This window comes from Patagioenas fasciata, chromosome 1, assembly GCF_037038585.1.
Source record: "Patagioenas fasciata isolate bPatFas1 chromosome 1, bPatFas1.hap1, whole genome shotgun sequence".
NCBI lineage: Eukaryota > Metazoa > Chordata > Aves > Columbiformes > Columbidae > Patagioenas > Patagioenas fasciata.
Genome location: NC_092520.1, coordinates 17,941,789 through 17,953,740, shown reverse-complemented (window position 1 = coordinate 17,953,740; position 11,952 = coordinate 17,941,789).

The following is an 11,952-nucleotide window of genomic DNA, read 5'->3' as shown; positions in this document are numbered from 1 at the left end:
TACAAACACAGCCTCTATCCTACTTAGGTACCTAAGATATCACTGCTGACAGTTTTCTCTAAAATTCTTCCACTGAAAGTCCTGTTCCCCTACCTGCTCAGAGACTTTGTTGTGTTGGGTGAATCTGAAAAAATGGTCCTTATTTTCATCCTTAGCCAGTCCGGCATTAACAAAGCACCCCTCACCCATGTCTCTTGGGGATCCTGTTCTTTTATACTTAAATCATACTTAACACACTAACCAACAGTGCTGACTTTATTTGCCCACAGATTTAAGAATTACAGAGTCTGCAGAGCCAGTAGGGAACTCAAGGCTCCACTGATGAAGGGAGTAGTGCTGTGATTGTCTATGTTTTCAATGCTATGACTTTCTAGATATCTAGAAGTATCTAAGTATCCAGGCATGGCACCCTGGCCCACCATGGCTCAGTTATTCCAGTGTTGTGCTAATTCTGTGTCAACATGTTCAAGTCTAGTTCCTCCTCTCTGTTTCCCTGGCTGTGTACGTTCATATCTGAGCATGTGAGGAAGGCCCTTTTCTGACCTACTTTACTCTCCTCAGGACTCTCCTGCCTGCATCACACTTCCCCATATACTCACCAATTCTGATTTCCCTTCCCTCACCTAACTGCAGGTTGTTATCATCATCCTCCAGCAGATACAGCTGAAAGCCCTCCTCACCTCACCTTTTCTCTCTGGCAACCAATGACAGAACCCAAGGGAATGGCAGGAATATGTGCCAGGGGAGGTCTAGGTTGGACATCAGGAAAAGGTTCTTCCCCCAGAGGGTGGTGGAACACTGGAACAGGCTCCCCAGGGAGGTGTCACAGCCCCAAGACTGACAGTGTTCAAGAAGAGAGTGGACAACACTCTCAGACACATGGTGTGAACTGTGGGGTTGTCATATGCAGGGACAGCAGCTGGACGTGATGATCCTTGTGGGTCTTTTCCAACTCAGGACATTTTATGATTCTATGATTCTATGACCGGTTTGGCCAAACTGTTAGCAAGGAAGCCCCTGTCACCTCCCAGGGAATTGAACCTGTCCTTGCCAGTCTGCAGATGGAGTAGGTAACTTCCTACTGTTGTTAAGTTTCATGTCTCCAGTCTCGTCATTCTCTGTCACCATTCCCTCAGTCCAGTACTGCCTATGGCTGTCCCTGTCCTGCTGCAACGCAGGTTCATCCTCTTGCCTCTGAAGAGTCTCTGTGCAGATCTCATTAATCCTCCTGTATGTGGCTAAGCCTGCTTGTGTCTCTTTCAACTGGCAAGTCAGCTCCTCAACCCAACCAGAGCACACTTCCAGTAGGTAGGACACCATTACTCCCAGCCCCAGGAACACCAGGCACTCCCTGTAGCCTGAATCTTGGCTGGCTATATCCTCCTTCTGGAGCTCCCACTCAGCTGATGCCTCTCATGCTCCAGGTATAACTTCTTCACTTTGTGATGTGGACCATGCCTTCTGGCATGTACACTGTTGTTGAGCAGCCACTTCCTCTCCTAAGCAGTTTTTGGGATGCTTTTACACCCTGTTCTGTACAAGCTGCTCCATCTCTCAGCTAGACAACCATGTTCCTGAAGAGGTGAGTCCTCATAAAGTCCAACAAAGGGAAATGCCAAAAGATGCACGTGGGAAGGTATTGCTCAAGCACCAGGGCAGGTTGACACACTTATTTATCTGAAGCTATTATTATATCAAATAAAGGAGTATTTCCTATCTAAAACAAACATCAAGCAAACTGAAAAAAAAATTCTAAAGAAATAAGAGGCAGTTGCAAGGCTGTTCATGACAGTAGGTAGGATGGTCTGGAAAAAAAAAAACAACAAACAAACAACAACAACAACAACAACAAAAACCCACAAATGTCAAATCAACATTCCTGATGATATCAAGATGCAAAAAGACATTCTCATGATGATTACTGTGCCACAGATAACAAAGTGAGTCAGAAACTTGAATTCCATCCAGAAATAAATGGGGACTGCGGGATGGGAGAGTGTCTAAATAAAAAATTAAGATAAGGGGTTAGTTTTATCCCATGAGCTCATTAAATTGGATCTTTTGGCTGCAGTTATATGACAGCAACTTGACAACTGGGAAAGTAACAATTTCAGTACATTTATCTTCAGTATTGCCCTTGGCCTGTTAGATTCCTGGATAAAGCAATACCAGGTCCCAGTCTTCTAACATATTTGATGCCCTAATTTAACCTCTCTTAAAATATTTTCCATTTCTTTCAGTATCACAACATTACCAGAAGTAAAAATAATTTTGAGTATCGACAGAATGTAGTAAATACCCTGACCTTGGCACAATAAGAGCATTTCAAGGGACACTGTCTGGAGGTCTGCTCCCAGATAGCGATAGCAGAACCACAAATCATGCTGGGATTCAGTTCACTTAAATTTCAGTGCCTGCAGTGGAGATGCTGGCACTTGTGACAACACTATAGGCTTTTTTACACAGTTCATAAAGAGGAACCTGCACTTCTAGGACATAGGCTACCGCCTGCCCCTTTTCAGATACCTGCTTAAAGAATCGATAAACTGAGTTCTGTCTTTCCATGACTGCACTCACTGGTTATCTGGTAGGTGACAGCAGCAACTGGGTGACATATAATATATTGGCAGCACTAGGGGAATAGAGTAACACGTCTCCTCTGAAGGATGTAACTTTAATCAGAGCTTGGGTCCAACTGTTATTTGAAATTATTTTTGCAAAACAGTAGAGATGTAGCAGGCGGGGCACTATATCACATATAAGAGCTCAGGAAGATAAGAGTAATTTCTGCTCTTTAAACGGCAAAAGATGAAAATTACCATTTTTATTTTCAGATTTTTTTGTAAGGAAAAACTCCTTTGTATCTGAAGAAGTCCTAGTTTCTTCCAGTCTAAGTAAGATTTTCAGGATTGTGCTAATGACCATTTCAGGGCAATAAGAGCTAGGAAGAGGGTTCAAATGTAACAAGCTCTTAGACGTCACCTAAACTTTGAGCCACATTCACTGGAAACATAGATTACCTTTTCCATCAACCAGGAAAAGCTACCAACAAACCTGCAAATAAATTCTCCAGACTATTCAGTTTAAATGTCTTCAGATACTAGGAGATGGGTAACAATTCTAATGCCTATTTTTTGATTATGTGATTATATTTTTATTTATTCTATAGAAGTGCTTGAGGTCTTTTATTTAAAAAACAAACCAAACCAAACCAAACCAAAAACAAACCAAACCAAATCAAACCAAACAAAACAAACAAACTTGTAACTGTCTCTTTACAAATTTCATAAAACTATTCATTACCTTATTGTCATATCTCATGATTTCTCTCCCTATCCACTCTCCTTCCCATCAACATAAAATGGACATTTCAAATAGTGTAATAATAATTAAGGCATGTGGATGGCAGCACATCAGTGCTCAAGCCCATGCTCTAGTTCAGTTTATTGGTGTTGATGGAGCTTCAACACTACCATCACAGTTCATGGAGAGAACCAAGAAATTCAAGATAGCTATTTGTCATATGCGTATTAACTTCCTCGGCCATTTTCTGTAGCTACCTATCTTTTTCCTAGAGCAGCCTTTTCGGACTAAGATGACTAACTTAGATGTGGAAATTGGAGCAGGTGAAAAGCAGTCTCACTTTCCAGCTGTCCAGTGTGAGCACAACTGTCAGTGGCACTAGGTAAGCAAACACAGGAGATATACTATAGATAATTAACTGCAAATAGTCTTAAATTAGGGATGCCATATATAAGAGGCATTCTTGAAAATAATTTTCACTGAGGTTCAGTTCTCCCAGATATCACAGGATGTGTAGTTTTCTTTCTAAGCACAACGCAGCACATCACCTACAGTTGAGGCCAGTCAGTAGTACAGTTGTGGTTAGCCCCCAGGACATTCTTTATTGGACATTGTCTTTTTTCATTTCTGCATGGTCTTTTTTTCATTCATTCTCCAGACTGGAAGACATTGTGATGAGCAGGAGCTTTCTGCCTGGAAAAAGAGGTGAATCCATATCATGTTAGAAAGTTCTGACAAGGTTTCTCTTACATATACTAGCCCTACATACCAACAGACACTAAGATCAGGAAAAGGTTTTCTTGAGTAAATTATTTCACCTCCTAACTAATATGCTGAGTCAAGACAAAACCAGTAAGAGCAGTAGACTGCAAAAATTTACTAATATCTTTCACAAGGCTAACAGTGATCAAATTTAAAGAGCAAAGTATATCTTCATTTAAAAATTTTCATTGCTCCAGATTAAGAGAAAAATTTTAGATAAGTGTGTGGATATCTGTCAGCCTCATAAAGAAATATACAATGGGAAACTGCATTCAGCCTGTGCTAGCAGACACATAGTGCCGATGAGTAAATAACATCAAAAAACACAATAGCAATGAAAATTTAAAAAATTAAAGAATAAAGAATGTGATGAGGATTTATTTACAATAGGTTGAAAGCAGAGAAAACATGGAAAAGTCCAAGAATAAATGCCACTTTCACTGACTATGACACTTGGAGTAGCCTAGGCAAATGTGATTCTAAAATATACCTGATATAAATGCGATGTATTACTGTGTTTAGAGAAGGTACTTTCCCTAAAAATCTTTCCATGAACTGTTCAGTGTATAGATGGATTCATCAACATTCTTTTAATAAATCAGCTAGTTATGATGAGAAGTGTTTGGTGACCCTAACAAAGCTGCCCATTTCTTTAGTCTGCCTTCAGGCAAACAGCTCAGAGGGCAGCAAAAAGAGTGTAGTTAGAGCTAATGGAAACAGACTGGAATAACTAGGCAGAAGCATGACTAAATAGCTTTTAAATGAGATTGGAAGAGTGAGAAGGAGGAGATTTGACAGAGGCCATCTCTGAGAGAGTACGCAGCTGAGTGGGGTCAGGAATGAGCAGCTCTTAAAAGTTGAGATAAAGAGTTGGAAAGATGTTTCTGCATTACTGGATGTGATGGATGCACACTCATCTGCAACACTGAATGACTGGACGTTAACTCTGAGAATGCTGATGTCACTTTCAAAACACCTTCAATAATTATCCCTTAATTTTCATCTCTCTTCCTGCCTCAGAAAGTGTCTTTTCAAGACATAGAGCCTCCTTTTCTTAGTCCTACAGTGGGATTCATCTCCCACTTATGGGGATCTCCCTGTGGAGACTCCTGTCACTTACTATAAATTATGAAGGGAACCATAAACTCTGTCCTTGGAGATATTTGAAAGGTGGCAGAGCATGGAACTTAGCAACTTGCCATAGGTGACCATACTTGAGCAGAGGGTTGGGCTAGATTATCTCCAGAGGTCCCTTCCCACCTCAGCCGCTCTGTGATTCTGTGGATCTCAAAAAAATACCTTGGGCCAGATGGCTGTGTTTTAGGTGACTGAAGTTAGATGAGATGAGTTATACTAGATACTGAAGAGGAATATATCCTACAAATAGAAGTCCTAAGTAAGCTGTTAACACTGAGCTGGTCACTCAGCACCAGGAGCTGATCTGTGCTTTAGCCTGTTGAGGTCTCAGAGGAGAAACAGGCTAAGAGAACATTGCAAACGGTTGTTTTCTTTCTAATGCCTTATTTTTATTCCCAATTTCTAAGACTACTGAAAGGAAGAACTGGGATCTCACTGCCTGTCTGGAAAGAGAGCTGATCTGGCACTCATAATGATAGCCAGAAACACATGGGCACATCTGGCCTGAAGGTAGTGTTGTAGACAGCCATGCTCAATGATTAAGTTGGTCAATGACCAAGTGTAGTTCTCTCTCCAACTCATCAGATTTGTCTCTAAAAATAGGTGACACAGCACCTGTTTTAGAAAGAAAGGCATGAAATATGCATTATTTTTGTCTATAATTAGTTCATATTAAAAAAAAAAGTCATTTATGTGTTCAACATATTTTTTCAGAGGCTTAAAAATGGCAAGATTCTGCCCTGAATATTGGTGACAGCATGCAGTAGAGCATAGAGGGCTGTAGAATACAGTTTGCACTGAGATGATCACAAAGCACCATCCTGCAACACAATGCCATGAGTTTGAAGGTCAGTGAGGGCTTCCACACAGTGAGCAGAGGCTGATGAAGATCAGCACTCACTGCACCACATGGTGCTAATATGGAAATGTAAAACCACCAAGGACCTTCTCACCAGGTGATACTCAACAAGAGTCAGTAGGAGAGAGCAACAAAACACACACTGACATCCTACAGAAAGAAAGGCAATGGGTTTGGAAGAGAAGGAAATCGATATAAGAACTGGGGTACTGATTAGACATCTTACTGATATTACTGTTTCATGAAGAGACGAGGGAACTTCTGGAACAACACTACTGAAGTTTGGGCTTGTCAACAGCAACACAATTTGATTAGTAGTTCTTATAAAACCAAACTCTGAGAGCAATTACTCTTGCGGTTTTGATTTTTATTGAATCTCATGACATTTTTACCTGCAATTTTACCTGAAAGCTGAATTGGAGTTGGAAGCTGTCTTAAACCTTTTATTTCATTCAAAGTTAGATGTCATTTGGGTTTTGCACCAAATCTTAGGTAATTCTCTGATGCAATGTTTGCTGCATTCCTGTTATTAAATAGTCACAGAGTTTAGCAGTACTTCTCAGAACTTTAATACCCAATAAAAGAGGAAGAAACTAATTTGGAAGGCATTTTAGTTGTCTATTTCAAGTTTAATCTTATTTTTTTTAGCCTTACACTGCAGACCTTGTGAATGACTGATATGTTTTTTTTGTGGGGCACAAGATGTGTGTTTGGCCCAGAAGCTGAACATGTTCGTGTTTGACTTTGAGCATTTGGATATTAACCATGAAAGAACATTCCCATATTTAGTCCATGATCAGGACCTCATAAGAAGATAGTATCTGAATGCCTGAAAGCACAGACAAATGTGTCAGCATGGCAGATGCAATGCTTCCAGTTTTACTGCTTAATAATGTGCAAATCTAAGCCGATACTGTACGTATTACATGGTAATGGATGATAGCAAATGCTAGAAGAAAAATACTGCTGGCTGTGTGCTTTCAGAGTAATTGCTAGGGGGCAAGGCTTATTTCCTTGAAATGTAGAGTCAGAGCTCTTTGATGAAAGGACTGAAGAGTTCATTTTTATCTCCAGTATAGAGAGGCTGGATGTTTACTCTTCATTTTCTGTGTGCCCTTTTTTCTCTGAAGGAATAACAGCAAAAACCCCTTTTCTGTCTACAGAACTTGAAAGGATAAGAAGACTCTATGGTAGCTTAAATATCCCTACAAGTTTCTCATTTCTCCCAGCATTATTCTTTGAGGTAAAACAAAGCTGTTTCCAGAAGGTAGCTATTTCTTCTTTCTGTTTCAAACCCAGCATTTCTACTAAACCCCGGAACTGAACATGTAGAAGGATGAAATACTGCTATAAAATTATTTTCAAATGTGGCATAAATTTTGATACAGCATTCAAAGCTTCAGCACAGAGAAGCTGGCACAGAAATGTTCAGAGACTGAATGAAATTGTTGGGGATAACTGATGCTCAGTGATACAATCTTCCAGCTTGACAAGCCCAAAGAGTAAATAAATAATCCAACATTTTGTTCACCTTCTGGCTAAACTCATTTTAAACTTGCATCTGCTACCTTGAAATACTAAGGTTTGTGTTTTACCAGAGAAGAGAAAGCTGAAACTGTCACATAGCATGAGAATGCCAGCAGCTGTTACTTGCATGAGAACACAATCGGTTTTGAAACCAAAATAAACCCAAGAAACTTCACAGGTCATTTTATAGCTGGTTTTCAGATAAGAACTCAGGGCTGAAGGTGTTGTCATCTTCTTGGACAGTGTTTATATGGCCTGACATAAATATATTCCATGTATTCAGGGAGTCCTTGAGTGTTTCCAGCTTTGACAAATCATGCCATTTTTTGTGTCCTGTCAGACCTTATCTGTAAAGTCTCCATGAGCCCTAAAATTTACTGGTTTCTCTCTCCCATCAAGAAACTTTGGTTATTCCTCCCACGTTTATGCATGCTTGGAACGCAGAATCAAGGCTACCCAGGAGGCAGGCACAGCTCCAGCTCCCACCTCCGCCTGCCGTGGGATTCTGTGTACAAGGACAGGGCAAAGGCAATAACCAACAACTGCCACGGGAGATGAGGAGGGAGCAATAATAGGCAAGAACTCTAGGGCAACCCTGCTACACGTTTTCTCCCCTTATGCTAAGACCATCACATTAGTCTGCTCCCAACTGCAAAGAAACAGAGAAAATATGCTGCAGCTGTTGCCCTAGACTGGATTTTGTTTTCCTTTAATGAACGTTACGCATTACAGTGTAGCTGAAATCTAGCATTATGTTGACACACATGGTGTGGATGGGCAAAGGGTTGAAAAGACAGAGAACATATGCAAAAACAAAATAGATCATATATTTATACACATATGAAACTTAGGGGGATCGGCTTGGTGAGTAAGAAGCTCACAGGCTCAAACGCTTCCACGCTTTGTTAGAGAAAAACTTGATCTCAGTTTTCCCCCACGCCAGCCTGAAGAGCTGAGAGGAGACTGTGCGACATGTTTTGTAGAGACAAGCAGTAAAAGATGTGTTCCCCTCTCTCCCAAAGTATCTTGGAAGAAAATCTGTTTCCTGGAGCACTCTCTTGGGCATCAATTATCCCACTTCAAGAATTTATGATAAAAATATGACTGAGATCTAAAGGAAGACTCTGAGTTTTGCTCATTACTAAAAAACTTTGCAAGTCAGGGATGGTTCCAAATATGGCAATGCTTAGTGACCAGCTGGGATGAGCAATATACGAACCCCTATGTCCATTTATTCATGCCAATGCCCGCAAGTCTCCACAGAGTTTTTCTTATTTAGCCTTGTGGAAACTAGATAACATGACAGTCTGGGGATGAAGTTGTAGAGGTTACTTTATTATCATGATATTTCAGCTTCTAATTCAGACAAAGCAAGATTTTTTAAAAGAAAGGGATTTGTCCGTATTCCTTGTTAAAAGCTCAGAGAAACTTGGGCAATGAGAGCAAAGCTGATACTATCTAAACACTTTATTACAAAGTGTAAAAGCATAGTTGTACTCTGTGTTGCTTCTACCAGCGCACAAGCATATGTAAAAGGAGTCATTATTAACAATAGGAAATCCTACTAAATCCCTCCAAATATCAGTGCACCTCTTTATCTCCCCCATGCAACAGAGAATAATAGGGAATAAAAAGCAATAAAACTACTTATACCATGCTGGTGAGAGAGAGCAAACATTTCCTGATCCTGTGTGGAGAATCAAGGATTTGACTCAGAATTGAGTTCCTAATGACAAAGTTTTCCAGAAAAAAAAAAAAGGTGTCTTCGAAGGGTTTCACGAGACAAGATCCTTAATGGGGACATGGTTGCTCCTCTGGAGAGCAGTATTTCTGCTGTGAGTCATTAGACAAGATGTTTACAGACTTTGTCTGCCAGTCTCCGAAATTTTTACGTGCCACTGTAGATTTATTTGACATAAAAACTGTAAATAATGTCTATAGTTACATGTAGCGGAGCATCACCAGTATGACCACTTGTCTTTGGGCCTTCCATTGTCAAGGGAGGAAGTATCTTCTGCCTGAAAATGGTAAGACATAGTGACAATACTCCTGAGTCTGTGACAGGTTTCTTTTTGAGTCTGTTCCCTGGGACCTGTATTTTTCTGCTCACTCCCAGCATCTGCAAGCTGCTTTTAGCAGGCAGCAGCTGCCTGCTCTCTGGAGTCTCTAAGGAGACTCCATTAAACAACCATTCTGCTAGAGCCATGAAAAGAGTTTTGATGCCTCAAAAAGTGTATTTAGAAGCCACTGCTAGCACAAAAGCTTGACTGAGTATCTAATATAGAAAAAGTATCCCTCAGGAGACACTAAACCTGTTTTTAGAAAAATGAGAGTTTGGCTGTAAAGTGGGCTCTAGGAACATTTCCTCTTTTTTTTTTCCTCAAAACCTGCTCACTCTAGTCCTTCTGCAGAAGCTTCAGTCTGTGAACAAAACCCACACATCTCCTTTTTCCAACACTCCTTCACCTTTATCTGGGAGTCAATTTGCTGAAGTGTAGTAGGGTATGCAGAATACTACACGGTGTTTCAAAAAGATGGACCCAATTTCAAATCACTGTATCTCTTCAACCAGGAACTGCCCATGAATGAAACTCTTACCACCTGAAATGGTGGTGCATAGAGTTAGAAATGATTACTGCTAGATACCTCTCCCAGTATTTATGAAAAGATTACTAAAACTTGCTAACTCATGAAACCGTTAGTAAATTTTTTGTGCAATTGCAACATGTTGCCATTGTGAAATATACTGCTTTGAAACTGGGTCCATCTTTTTGAAACACTCTGTAGTCTAAATATCTTCTCCTAGCTGAGGTGGAAAGTCAACAGCAGAAGAGTCTATAATTCACATGGCACAGATGGAAAAGAGTTAGAAAGAGTTGGATTCATTCAGCACTGCCTTATTGGACCCTACATTAAGCACCAGGTTGTCAAAAAGGCCAGAAGGGTGATCCAGGTTGACAGGACGTTAGTGGGGGCAGTCAGGAGTGCGAGCAGAGCCCTGTGTCTGAACCTGTCAGCAAAGCTGGGCTGAGGACAGCAGCTGACCAGGGCTTCCATCTTGTTAGACCCCTATGGAGTGGGGACAGTTTAATGTGGCACATCTGCCTTGGATTTGCTCCTTGGGACTCATGGTTATTGTGGAGTTAGACAGCTGCATCTGATATCCTGTCTGAGAAGGATCAGAGTAACCACATAAAAATATTTTCATTTGTTTCATCTAATTAGCAAATTAATGGTGTTTCATCATGAGTCTGGGGCAATGTGGCTCATTGTGTGGGAGTCCAGACATATATAAATTGTGTTTTACTCTGTCTGTGAGAGAAATCTTAGAAATTTGAGGAATTAATTCCTTTTTGAGCTGAAGGATAATTGGATAACAGAGGCTGTCATTAAGATAATCACTGCAGATCTGCTGCCCTTGGCTTTTCTGCACAATACCTTATGGAGCCCTCCTGCTTGGCTACTTCTGAGAGCACCAGTATTCAATTCCTGATTCTTCCCATCCCCTCCACATGGAGACCAAGCACTTAGTGGCCAACAGTGTTCAGCCTTGATGGTGGATGGTTGTCGTGGACTCCTTCAAAGCCAAATAAATGCTTTAAATTTATCTCGTAGTTTGAAAGATTAACAGATGGGCTAAAAAATCTGATCAACTGATTCAAAAATAATGGTCCTTAAAACTCAGAATGTGATTTTTTGTGTATTACCCATGGAAAATGGTCATTGGTGTAGCTGATGGTGGCTGGCAAGCTCATGTGTGACTGGAGAGGGAAAGGAGAAGTGAGATCAGGCAAAATCGCTGATCTGGAACCAGAAGATGGGGCCCTTACTGAGCCAAGGTGGTCAAGGTGAGAGCTTTGAGGAGATGTCTGGTGCCAAAGGAGCTCCACCACTGCCCTCTCCAGTTGCCTCCATGGGCATGTGCAGATTCCTCCAGCTGCTTTCCTCCCACCTGCCCTGGAAGAGAGGAAGGAGGTGGAATGGTGACCTTTCAGTTCAGTTCAGTTCAGATTTCAAACTAACTCTTTGCCTCTCTGTCCTGTACTGTACAGGAGAGTAATTATTCTTATTTTAGGTTTTGTCTGAGTTGAAGTGATAAACTTGTCCCTAAACAAAATAAAGGAGAAAGAACTCCTACCAGCCACAAATGATAGATCATTCATGAACAATCAAAACGAGATTTAACATGAAATTGCATCTAATGCTTATAGTTAGTGGTAAGTGCATGTATTAGGTTAAATACAGCAAAAAGAACAAAAAAACATGCTGCAAAATGAAATGCATTTACCCAAATGCAAGGACAGAAACTGGGTAGTAAACCAGTAGACAGGTAAATATTTTTTTATCATGAAGAGGCATTGACC